Below are 13,379 nucleotides of genomic sequence, written 5' to 3' on the forward strand. Positions count from 1 at the left end.
TAATAAAGGGCGGAATAACTAACATTCCATGTGTGTCTACTGTGTTTTCCTCTGTCCACTGATGGACAGTAGCATGATTTTGTATCTTGGTTATTAGAATAATTCTGCTATTAATACAAATGTGCAAGTGTTTCAGAAGACGCTGCTCCATCTCCATGAATGCTCAGTATACAGTGAATGTCTCAGAACACTTTGATTCCACTACTGTGACCTCATGCCCAGTGAAGCGCAGCCTCTGTGACTCTGTTTTCACTTTCTAAAGAAATTGTCATGCTAGAGCACTAGCTGCTCTTTCAGAGGACCTGACTTTGAATTCTAGTACCACAGGGGAGTTCATAAGCGTGTTCAGCTCCAATACGTAGGCATCTATTGCCCTCTTCTGGTCTCTTCTGGTCACTGCACATAAATACCTGTAAGTAAGAACTATTAGACTTTCCTGTGGATCTATCTTCCCTTTGTGTCAACCAATGTTACACAGAGAACAGTTGGTTTTGGTTTTTTGTTTGTTTGCTTTTGTTTGTTTGTTTTTTGTTTTTGTTTTAAACCAGGAACTCGCAGTGACCACACTGCCCCTCCTTCCTACCCCACCTTCATCCTTCATCCTTCGAGCCTCTTGGTTCGAGATCTCGGGTCCTCTTAGCTCTTTCCCACAGCCCCCCTCCTGAGCCTTTCCTCATAGCACATCTCCATTACTTTGTGTCAGCAATTGATCAGAAATGCTTCCTACCATGAACCCCAGGAAGCACACTGAGTTGGGACACAGGCAATTTCCACTATCCTTCCTGCCTTCCATTCTTATCTCCCCAGACCTCCCTAGTCCTGTAGCAGTCTGCCTGCAGGAGCCCCTCCTCCCAAGTCACCTCCACTCTGTGGGGACTGATGCCAATCCCGGTCCTCTAGCTCTTTCTCACTGTCCCTCTGCTCACTGATAACAGAATAGCAGATTAGATTCCATCTTTCTACTGGATGTAAGGAATAAACTTCCTCATCAAGGAGAGATATCATCTCATGGTAAAAGGATGAAAAAAGTTATTCTAAGCAAATGGTCCCCAAAAGCAGGCAGGTACAGTTATTTTAATATTAGACTAAATAGACTTCTAATTAAAACTGACCTGAAAAGATAGGGAAGGATATACTACATGCTCTTTAAAGGAAAAATCCACTAAGCGAATACTGCAATTGTAAATAGTTATGCAATAAACACAAGATCACCCAAGTTCATAAAAAAAAAAACAACAACCCACTACTACTGCTAAAACCACATATTTATAGCCTACAGTGATGGTGGGTGGCTCCCCACTTTCCTTAATAGATAGGCCACCCAGACGAAAACTAAACACAGGAATACTGCAGCTAAATAATATCTTAAGTCAAATGGGCCTCACAGACAACTACAGATCATCCAACTGAACACGAAAGAACATGCTTTCTTTTCAGCACCTCATGGAACTTGCTCCAAAATTAGCCACATACTAGGATACAAAGCAAGTCACAGCAGATATAAGGAAATTGGAATAACATTCTACCTCTTATCTGACCACCGTGGATGAAAGCTGGCTATCAACAGCAGCAGAAAGTATACAGACTCATGAAAACTGAATAACAGCTCATTACTGAAAGAAAAATGGGTCAAGACAGAAATCAAGAAAGAAACTAAATCCTTTTTAAATTGAATGAAAATAAAAACACAACATACATGTTCTTACTGGACACAAGGAAGGAGGTTCTAGGAGGCAAGTTCATAGCACTAACTGCCTACAATCAAAAGACAGGAGAATCTTGTAATAGTAAGTTAATGATGTAAGTGTTGTTCTGAAAGCTTAGACAATGACTACAAGGAGTAACAAAACCCAACAGAGAAGAGAGCAAGAAATAATCAAACTCAGAACTGAAATCAATAAAATAGAAACAAGCAAACAGACATAAAAATATCAATTCAAAGAATCAATGCATTGAACTGCTTCTTTGAGAAAGCCAACATGATTGACAAACTTTTAGCAGAATTGAATAAAGTACAAGGAGAAGATCCATACTAATGAAAGTAGAAATTAGAAAGAACATGATAGCAGACACTGAGACTATATCCAGATATTTTCTTCGATGATCAAATTGACTTCATCCCAGAGATGCAGGGATGGTTCAAATATGTAAATCAATAAACAGAATCCACCACAAACAGATTGAAAGGCAAGAAATACCATAATCTCATTAGACGTAGAAAGGGCCTCACAACACGCCTTCATGATAAAAGTCCTATAGAGATTAAGGATGCAAGGGACATAAGTCTATATAATAGTAGCAACTTAGAGCAATTCCACAGCCAACAGCAACCTAAAGAGAGAGAAACTCAAAGCATTTACACCATATCAGAAACAAGACAAGGACATCCACTCTTTTCCAATCTAATCAATACAGTATTTGAAATCAAGGGTATTGACAAAAGTGAAGGATATCGAGGGGATGCAAATAAGAAAGGAAGAAATCAATGTATCTTTATTTGTAGTTGACATTTTATACCTAAAAGCTCCTAAAGACTCTTTGAGTAAAATAGTGGACTATAACTTTAACACATAAGGAGCAGTAGTCCTTCTACGTACAAATGACAGAAAGAAATCAGGGTAACAGTACCTTTAACAATCTCTTCAAAATCTATCCTGGGATAACTCCTGACAAGACAACTGAAAGGCATGTAAATAAAAGTTAAGTCGGTTGGGGATTTAGCTCAGTGGTAGAGCACTTGCCTAGCAAGTGCAAGGCCCTGGGTTCGGTCCCCAGCTCCAAAAAATAAAATGAAATAAAATAAAAGTTAAGTCTCCAAAGAAAGAAATTGAAGAAGACCCTAGAAGATGAAAAGACTTCCCACGCTCATGGATTGGTATGATTGATATTGTGAAAACGGACAACTTACCAAAAGCAATTTACAGATTTAATGCAATCCTCATCAAAATTCCAACCCAATTCTTTATAGAAATTGGAAAAAAATGACAAAGAAGCCAAAAACACAAAATGGAGAAAAGACGGCATCTTCAACAAATGGTGCTGATCAAACTCAAAATCTGCATATAAAAGAATAAAAATAGATCTACATCTATCGCCGTGCACAAATCTCAACTCCCAATGGACAAAGGATGTCAACACAAGACCAGACACCTAGAATATGATAGAAGAAAAAATAGGCTTGGGACGAGTTAATGATCAAAGAAAACATTCAGGGCCTCAGTTCTTTGATCTTGTGACAGGTTTCAGGGTGCACCATGAAAGGGAAGGTCATGAACGAAGAGTAGGTACTTTTATTGTAAATGAAAGAACGTTCATCTTCATGCTGATCTTCAAAAAACATAGTGGGCTGTCTTAACCCCGGAAATAGTCACGCTAGATTATACGCAGTGGGGGAATCTTCCCATGCCCATTCATACCATGCCAGGTATATGAGAAGACAAATATGAGAAGGCACATCAGTAGCAAGAAGCAATACTGGGATGAAGCCGCTGAGGTCGCGCTTCTCCGTCTCAGCTCCATCGCAGCTGAGCAAAAGGGTGGGCCTTCTCTAGGAAGCTCACTCGCGTACTGCAGCTCTCCAGCCTAGCGTCCAACACGAAAGGACTTGGTTTGACCTTTTCCAAATGCAACAGAGGTTCGGGTAGATTATTTTTCACAGGGTCTCAGAGTTGGGAGGTGACAGGCCAGAATTAGGAAGCAGAAATTGAGAATCAAATAATGAGCTCTTCCTCTGCCCCAACTTCCCTGTCTCTGCCTGGTCTGCACAGTAACTCACCGTTAACACTCCAAATACTGGACCTCCCAACCTCTACAGCCTTGAATTTAGACTGGGCTCCTGGTAATAGTTTCCTGCCCCAGAGCTGGGCTCAATCCCTCTGGAACTCTGCCCGGGTGTTTCTAACCAAGTTGGCTTTTAGGCCAAGGCTGTAGAGGAAACTTCTGCAGAGAAAGAGCAACTCAGTATGTTCTTGCCATTTTAGCTTCTGGAGGAAAGTGAGCAAATTGGTGGTTCAGCTCTAGACCCAGAGGTAGCAGGCCCCTTCCCCCCACTAGTGGGTTCTAGCACTTCAGAAGTAAAGAGTCTTACCTGTTGTGTTTCCGTAGAAGCCTGCAAATGAGCCGTGGGTCCAGAGGCTGCTGTTTTCTTGCATAAGTTGGAAGAATCCTCACCTTGAGGACCCAAGTGACCACGTAAATGTGCAGATTCTGTCTCTGAACCTGAATCAGGAATCCGCTACCCCCTCCCTCCGCACTGCTCCTTCTCCCCTCCCCCTAACCCCAACATTCATTCATTTAATCTCACTCTCACCCGCACTCACCTGTAGCCTGAAGGTCGCTTTCCTTGATCCAGGGCCACCAATTAGGTTAAAAGGCTCCCACTTCAAGATGTGCCAGCCGCCTTGAAAAAGGGGTATGTGGAGCGCATTCCCTGTTAGAATCGCCGTCAGGTGGCGGAGCTAATCGTTGGATTTTGTGTACTTTCTTCTGTGACTGGCAGGGGGACCCAAAATAGAGATGTTCCCGCTCGGTTTCGAACCGAGGACCTCTCGCGTGTGAGGCGAGCGTGATAACCACTACACTACGGAAACACAACGGGTAAGGCTCTTTACTTCTAATTTTTACAAATCAAAAGGGATATTGTATAAAGTATGATATGAAAAATATAGATTCACACTAATGGAAAGAACCGCAAGGAATGAATACAAACCAGAGATAAAAATTACAGAAAAAAAAGAGGCTAGATCCTGGCAGAGGGAAGGAACAAAAAATGCTCCTCAGGCGTAACGGCGCAGGGGAGAGCTAAGCGAAGGAAAAGGTGCGTGTGCAGGAATTCCCGTGCTGAGACGCTGCGCTGCACCGCAGGGGAATCGCATGCAAGTGAAACATACAGGGCACTGGAGGTTGGGAGAGCCTGATCACCTGGAGACACTTCGAAGAGAACGTTGTAGACGCTGGAGAGTTTTTGAGACAACCCGAGCAGGTGACTCAAATAGTCACTGCAACCTGTTAAGGAAAATTCTCAAGGGTTGTTAGTTAGTTAGTTAGTTAGTTAGTTAGTTAGTTAGTTGGTTGGTTGGTTGGTTGGTTGGTTAGTTAGTTAACTAGTTAGATTGTTTGTTTGTTTGTTTGTTTGTTTGTTTGTTTTTTACGGAGCTTAGATATGGAAAATTGAGACTTGTGTGGAAGGTGCCACATCCCACTCAGGCTGAGTAGACCATGCGATGCTGTCGGCAATACAGGAGTGTGGGTAGCTCCCGTGAGGAGCAGAACAACCCTCCAATAACGCAATTGAGGGAACAGAGATGTACGAGGAAAAGAAAGATCCCAGAGAGGCGGGCAAAAGAACAAACAGCACGGTGTGGTTTAAGAGAAAAAGCCTAACCTGTTTGCACAGAATAGATTTTGACCCAGTGTCTGTTGAGTGAATCTTCAAATCGAAAAGCTCTGAAGCACTTGTCAAATGAACACACGAGTGCGTGATGTGGATTGAGCAACTGGAAAGTGACAATGTGTTAAACAGCGAACTAAAGTTTATGCTCAAGAGTGTGAGAGCATAAGGTTAATGAAGGTCATTTTTATATAAGGTTGTTAGTGGAAACCTGGTGTGCAAGGTAATAAGTGGAGGATGTGGGCATCGACCCCACTACCTCTCGCATGCTAAGCGAGCGCTCTACCATTTGAGCTAATCCCCCGAGCTGATAATGCCTCTTTTTTTTTGTACTTCCTTTTATGTCAAGTGTCTCCACTGGTCCTCACATACGTACTTCCTATGGCTAAGGTCTAAGAAAACACGCTTGTCAAAGCTAAAACTGTACATTCGATTCGAAACTGTGTTCCTCAAAAGCGTAGGAAGTGAATTGAGAGTCTAAAAACAGACGAGAAAATGAAAAAGAAGACTGTTTCCGCCCGGTCTCGAACTGGGTAGCTCTCGCGTGTTAGGCGAGCGTGATGACCACTACACCACGGAAACATCCATTGGTAGCAAATGTTCCTAGTTTCAAGATATGGATTCAAAACATGCCTAGTAACCGGTTTGGTATTGGTATTTGTTGTATTGCATTATGGGCAAACTAAATAAAAATAACCAAGGTAGTTGTCCCACTCCATCTGCAGCCCTTGGTGAGCCACTCTACTACTGAGATCTCACACTGAGATCATCGGTAAATTTGTCCCTCTATGGCTGGTTTACCTCAACTCCATGTCCTCAGCTTCTTCATTCCAGTGGTTGCAAGTGACAGAGCCTCTTTATAAAGGACTGAGTAGAGTTAACGTTCCATGTGTATCTTCTGTGTTTTCATCTGTCCACTTACGGACAGCACCTTGATTTTGTATCTCGGTTATTATGAATAATCTCGAATGTGAAGATACGAGTGTCTCAGAAGACCTGGATTCATTACCAAGAGCAGAGCAAACATGAGCCCATGACTGGCAATGTTCTCTATGGCTAAATTTCTAAAGGAATTGTCATGCTAGTACGTCTAATGGCTGTAATAATCTAAATCATCGTGCAGCATCCTCCTTTTTCCACACCTCTCCAACACTGGCTCTTTTCTATATTTGAGGATGGATAGCCCTTTCTGGAGGACAGAAGTGAGGTATACTCATTGGGCTTTGGGTTTCATTTTCCTGGTCAGTTGTGAGTTGGGCACATTTTCATAGATTAGTTTATTCTTTGTCTTCTTTGAAAAATGCCTAACCTGATTTTCCCCTCCATTGTGACAGTCTATTTGTTTTCTAGCTACCGTGCTTTGTGCATATCTGAGCATCAACTCCTGCTTTCTCCCACTCTGTGTACAGCCTGGACTCCATTGCTTATACCTTCACTGTGCAGAAGCTTGTGGTTCTGGGAAAGAAGCTGTGGTTTCTGTCTTTGCTTTGGGAGCCTGTGCTTTAAAAATGCATCTGAAACCACAGCCAGAGTTGTACAATGGTGCTTTGCCATTGTGCTCTCTTCCGGAAGCCTTATGCATTCAAATCTTATATTTGAGTCCTTAATACATTTGGTATACCCATGTGGTGTGTGAAATGTACTCAGTTTCATTTTCTGTATGCTGACATCCAGATCCCAATATGGTATATAGAATAGAGTATTCTTTCCCTGATATGTCCGCACATTTTTGCTCTCTTTTAGGCTTTGTTGTTTCGTTTTTTAGAAAATTTCACCCTATACCCGAATCTGGTCTAGAACTCACCATATAGCCCAAGCTTGGTCGATCCCCTGCCTCAGTCTCCTGATACTAGGATTGCAAGTATGAATCAGTCTTAGAAACACACATGCATGCACACATTCACACACACACACACACACACACACACACACACACACACACACACACACACTCTCACACTCACCCGTACACACTGGCTGTGTCTTAACCACTTTTTTGAAGAATGAATTGACTATATATTCCTAGATCTATTCTGTTTCATTGGTCTACATATGATGTCAGTACTATAGTGTTTGGGTTACCATAACATTGTAGGATATATTTTTGAGTCATATAGTATGAGGACTCTAGTTTTGTGGATTTGGGGGGCTTTGTTTTGTTTTTGCTTTTTTCATTTCTTTTATTGTTTTCATATCCTTTTAAATGTTTTATACTTCTCATCCTATGGATAAATGTGTTATTTCTATTTTATAGCTACTATAAGTTCTTTTCCAGGCGTTTTGTGGCTGGTGTTTAGAATTGCTGCTGTCTTTGTGGCTGATACACCTTCCCTAAATCCATCAGTTCTAGGTGGTTTGAATCCTCGGTCCCCACCTGAGGTTGCCCTTCTGCTACCCAGAATGCACTTGAGCTCTTCTAAATGAGCACTTTTGCTTGCTGGACTCCCAAGTCTCCCTCTAACTTATTTTATTGAGGAGACCAAAAGCCTCCCTCATAAACTTCCCCTATTCCAGCACCAAGATGCATTCTTAAAACTGGCTGAGGCAGGAGAATCTGAAATTTGAGGTCAGCCTGGCTTAACAGTGAGACTGTATCCATAAGTAAATAAATATTAATGGGGTCTTGCATGGTGGCACATGTCTTTCATCTCAACACTGAGATGGCAGTGGCACAATGAGAGGCAGAGGCAGGTGGATTTCTGTGAGTTTGAAGCCAGCCTGGTCTTCATGTTAAAGTCCAGGTCAGCCAGAGCTGCATAGTAAAACTCTGTATCAAAAATAAATTTAAAAAAGAAAAATGGTTCATTGATAAGTGACTATTAGCCCAAATGCTTGAATTGCCCTAGATGCACAGAACACATGAAACTCAAGACGGATGACCAAAATGCGAATGCTTCACTCCTTCTTTAAAAGGGGAACAAGAATACCCTTGGGAGGGAATAGGGAGGCAAAGATTAAAACAGAGGCAGAAGGAACACCCATTCAGAGCCTGCCCCACATGTGGCCCATACATATACAGTCACCCAATTAGACAAGATGGATGAAGCAAAGAAGTGCAGGCCGACAGGAACCGGATGTAGATCTCTCCTGAGAGACACTGCCAGAATACAGCAAATACATAGGCGAATGCCAGCAGCAAACCATGGAACTGAGAATGGGACCCCCGTGGAAGGAATCAGAGAAAGGACTGGAAGAGCTTGAAGGGGCTGGAGACCCCATATGAACAACAATGCCAAGCAACCAGAGCTTCCAAGGACTAAGCCACTACCCAAAGACTATACACGGACTGACCCAGGGCTCCAACCTCATAGGTAGCAATGAATAGCCTAGTAAGAGCACCAGTGGAAGGGGAAGGCCTTGGTCCTGCTAAGACTGAACCCCCAGTGAACGTGATTGTTGGGGGGAGGGCGGTAATTGGGGGAGGGTGGGAGGGGAACACCCATCTAGAAGGGAAGGGGGAGGGGTTAGGGGGATGTTGGCCGGGAAACCGGGAAAGGGAATAACAATCGAAATATAGATAAGAAATACTCAAGTTAATAAAAAAAAATCCATGAGGATAATTCATGAAAAAAAAAGAAGAAACATGTTTTAATTGGCTCTATTACCAGTTTGAGAGTGGAGCACAAATCATTGTATAAAATATATGAATTTGGGGTTGGGGATTTAGCTCAGTGGTAGAGCGCTTGCCTAGCAAGCGCAAGGCCCTGGGTTCGGTCCCCAGCTCCAAAAAAAAAGAAAAAATATATATATATGAATTTGCTGGCATATAGAACTGGGGCATATTCAAGGCTATGACTGGTAAGGTCGTATGGCCAGCTTTAGGATATACAGCCATGGGGTTATATTGCTTATTTCTCCAAATAAAATAAATGAAATAGAAAAATGATGTTATAACCAGAAGGCCTGCTCCGCTAAGCATGCAACCTGAGTGAAGTTCCCCTGCTGTTTGATAGAGCCACGGTTCCACTTTTCCTTCTGTATCTGAAAGTTCTAGCATGGCCATTCATGGTGAATCTGGTCTTGTATCTACATAGTCTTTACTTCACAGAGAAGGAAATTCATCTAGTCAGAAGTGTCCTGAAACAGATTTCCACTAACAGAAGGCTTGAGGATAACACCTGAGGTCAGTTCACATTTCAAGAGAATCAAAATTGTTCCCTCTTGCTAAACTGAATGCAGGTGAGACTGAGAACTGGATGAGGATGGTGTAGAGGACTGTGCATGGTGCAGGGGAGGCTGGGAATTTGGTGGACTGTGCATGTTGCAGGGGAGGCTGGGAATTTGGTGGACTGTGCATGGTGCAGGGGAGGCTGAGAATTTGGTGGACTGTGGATAGGGCAGGGGAGGCTGGGAATTTGGTGGACTGTGCATGGTGCAGGGGAGGCTGGGAATTTGGTGGACTGTGCATGGTGCAGGGGAGGCTGGGAATTTGGTGGACTGTGCATAGGGCAGGGGAGGCTGGGAAGGGGTGGTCAGGAGCAGAGGGATGGGAGGATTGACGTAATGTCTCTTTCCACATTTGATAAATACGTCTGTCTTGATGAAGGAGGAACACCATCTCAGTCAGCCTCTGAGGCCTGCATGCAGCATTAATACAGAGGTTCCTGTATGGACAGAACAGTGTTCTGAAATGCAGTATAGTCCCTGAGAGGAAGGTCACAGGGCAAGCTATATTTTATCACGATTCATCCCTGAGCAGTTGGTGACATCTGGACTTTTCCACTGAAGTTTCACAATGGCCAAAGTCTCAAGCTTAAAAGTAAGAAATTACGTTAGGAGTCTTCCTAATGAGTAAGAGGAATAGGAAAGTAAATGCCAGGCTGTCACTCAACATCCAAGGTATCGCTTTAGAGATTCAAAGATGAATGGGTTTTTGGAGCTTCACCCTGATTCCATTCAACAGGTGTTTGCCTGTTGTAGATATTAAGACAGTTTGAGGAATAACTGTACTAGGATACCTGGTACCAATGTGCTTGAAAGCAGGAAGCAGAGTATGAACTCATAAATGCTTTGCCCCTGCACCAGTCACACAGGGGCTATTAGAAAGGTGGAAGTGGGCAATCCAAACAATGGCATTGACCTGGGGATTTGTACCCAGGAACACATCTCCTCTTCCAACTTTGGAGACAGCAGCTGATGCAGAAGCCACAGGGGAGTGCTGCTTACTAACTTGTTCCCCATGGCTTGCTCAGCCTCTTTCTAGTAAAACTCAGGACTGCCTGCCCAGGGATAGCACCACTCACCATGGACCAGGTCCTCTTCCATCACTTAGAAGATGCCCTTCAGGCTTGTCTACAAACCCATCTCATGGAAGCAGTTTCTTGAGAGTCCATCCTCTCAGATGACTTCAACCTGTGTTGACATAAGACTATCCAGTGTATTCACCAATGATACAATGTAGAATTCTAACACACTAGGAAAACAAAAGCAAGTGTCTCAGAATTTTCAGATTTCTGGCTTGTTACTTTTTGACAATGTATGCCAGATAATATAGTATTTACATTGTGACATTTAGAACATATTCTGAACATTCTTTACACTGTATAATCCAAATCACTAAGATACTGTTTAATTAATAAAATACACTAAGTATTTGTAATGGTTTGTATATGTTCTGCCCAGGGAGTTGCAAGATTAGATGTGGCCCTGTTGGAGTAGGTGTGTCACTGTGGGTGTGGGTTAAAAGACTTTCATCTAGCTGCCTGGAAGTCAGTGTTCTCCTAACAGCCTTCAGACAGGGGAGGCTGGGAATCGCTTTAGAGATTCAAAGATGAATGGGTTTTTGGAGCTTCACCCTGATTCCATTCAACAGGTGTTTGCCTGTTGTAGATATTAAGACAGTTTGAGGGATAACTGTACAAGGATACCTGGTACCAATGTGTTTGAAAGCAGAAGAGACCATGAATGTGAACTCATAAATGCTTTGCCCCTGCATCAGCCACACAGGGGTGGAAGTGGGCAGCCCAACCAATGGCATTGACCGGGGGGATTTGTACCCAGGAACACATTTCCTCTTCCAACCTTGGAGACAGCAGCTGATGCAGAAGCCACAAGGGAGTGCTTCTTACTAACTTGCTCCTCATGGCTTGCTTAGCCTGCTTTCTAGTAAAACTTAGGACCTCCTGTACAGGTATAGCACCGCTCACCACGGGCTGGGTCCTCCTCCATCATTAAGAAAATGCCCTTTGGCTTGAGACCCCATATGAACAACAATGCCAACCAACCAGAGCTTCCGGGGACTAAGCCACTGCCCAAAGACTATACATGGACTGATCCTGGGCTCCAACCTCATAGGTAGCAATGAATAGCCTAGTAAGAGCACCAGTGGAAGGGGAAGCCCTTGGTCCTGCTAAGACTGAACGCCCAGTGAACATGATTGTTGGGGGGAGGACAGTAAGGGGAGGAGGATGGGGAGGGGAACACCCATATAGAAGGGGAGGAGGAGGGGTTAGGGGGATGTTTACCTGGAAACCGGGAAAGGTAATAACAATTGAAATGTAAATAAGAACTACCCAATTCAATAAAGAAGGAGAAAAAAAAAAGAAAGCAAATGAAAAACAAAACAAAATCCATCTAGTGAAGCATAACAGCAAAGTTTTCAGGCATTTTAATTACTGACATTTCAATGTTTACTTAAATATTAAATATCATTGACAAAATTGTGATGTGTATTAAAATAATTGGCTAAGCATTAAATAAAATTTTAATGTAAAAAAAATGCCCTTCATGCTTGTCTACAAACCCATCTCATGGAAGCATTTTCTTGAGAGCCCATCCTCTCAGATGACTTCAGCCTGTGTTGACATAAAACTATCCAGTGTAGTCACCAATGATTCAATGCAGAATTCTAACACACTATGAAAACAAAAGCAAGTTTCTAAGAATTTTCAGATTTTTTGGCTTGTTACTTTTTGGTGATGTATGCCAGATAATATAATATTTACATTGTGACGTTTAAAACATACTCTGAACATTCTTTACACTGTATAATCCAATCTGCTAAGATGTTGTTTAATTAATAAAATACACTAAGTATTTGTAATGGTTTGTATATGTTCTGCCCAGGGAGTTGCAAGATTAGAAGATGTGGCCCTGTTGGAGTAGGTGTGTCACTGTGGGTGTGGCTTATAAGACCCTCGTCCTAGCTGCCTAGAAGTCAATGTTCTCCTAGCAGGGTTCAGATGAAGATGTAGAACTCTCAGCGACTCCTGCACCCATGCCTGCCTGGACTCGGCCATGTTCCTACCTTGATGAATCTCTGAATCTGTAAGCTCCAATTAAATGTCCTTATAAGAGTTGCCTTGGTCATAGTGTCTGTTCACAGCAGTAAAACCCTAACAAAGACAGATTTGTAGTACAAAGAACTACATCGTACAAGAACAGTCAATGAAAAACACAATTTAACATTCAAGTCTTATACTTTTAAAAACAAACTTGAACTCTACTATCCAACAAGGCCACAAAACAGCCAGAAGAGAGAAAAGCTGCTCAGAGGTTCGAATTCCAGTCTCCCTTTCTGGCCTGTGTGTGCTTGGTTGAAGGGGCTCTAGCAGGCCAGAGCATGGGAAACATGGCAGACATGTTTTGCCCTTTTGCCCTTGTTCTCTCCCTTGTTATAAACTGTTACATTCCTCAAGCTAGCCCCCAAGGTATAGTCCTGTATTTGGCCACTGACCCATCCCAGAGACAAAAACACTTAGGCCACCAAATCAAAATTCCTTATTTGGCTAATCTATCTAACCAGGATTTACCAACTCACTCTAGCACAGACTCACATCCATATCGCCCCCTAGCTGCAGGAGGGTCTCATTTCTCAGGTCTACTTGACCTACTGCATGGTGTTTAGTCCTGACTGACTAGGTGCATCCACTTCCCCACAAAAGCCCCTCTCCCTCCGTTGGTTATGAGCGGTGGTAGCTTGTTTCTACCCGCACTGCAACCGTTGTTTATCAAAGAAAATTGAGCAGGATGAGCTGCTGTTTTTGTGTTC

The 13,379-nt window shown here is 42.9% G+C and overlaps 1 long non-coding RNA gene and 2 other non-coding genes across 3 annotated transcripts; 1 reads left to right on the forward strand and 2 right to left on the reverse strand.

The window, feature by feature from the left end:
* Positions 1-4,516: 4,516 nt before the first annotated feature.
* Trnav-cac5 (transfer RNA valine (anticodon CAC) 5) lies at positions 4,517-4,589 on the reverse strand. The gene has a single exon. It is a non-coding gene; the product is annotated as a tRNA-Val (tRNA).
* Positions 4,590-5,898: 1,309 nt separating this feature from the next.
* Positions 5,899-5,971, reverse strand: Trnav-aac6 (transfer RNA valine (anticodon AAC) 6). The gene has a single exon. It is a non-coding gene; the product is annotated as a tRNA-Val (tRNA).
* Positions 5,972-9,342: 3,371 nt separating this feature from the next.
* Positions 9,343-12,684, forward strand: LOC108353148 (uncharacterized). The gene is made up of 3 exons (XR_015641672.1): positions 9,343-9,512; positions 9,936-10,148; positions 12,455-12,684. It is a non-coding gene; the product is annotated as an uncharacterized LOC108353148 (long non-coding RNA).
* Positions 12,685-13,379: the final 695 nt, after the last annotated feature.

The sequence above is a fragment of the Rattus norvegicus genome, chromosome 17, assembly GCF_021556685.1.
Source record: "Rattus norvegicus strain SHRSP/BbbUtx chromosome 17, alternate assembly SHRSP_T2T, whole genome shotgun sequence".
Lineage (NCBI taxonomy): Eukaryota > Metazoa > Chordata > Mammalia > Rodentia > Muridae > Rattus > Rattus norvegicus.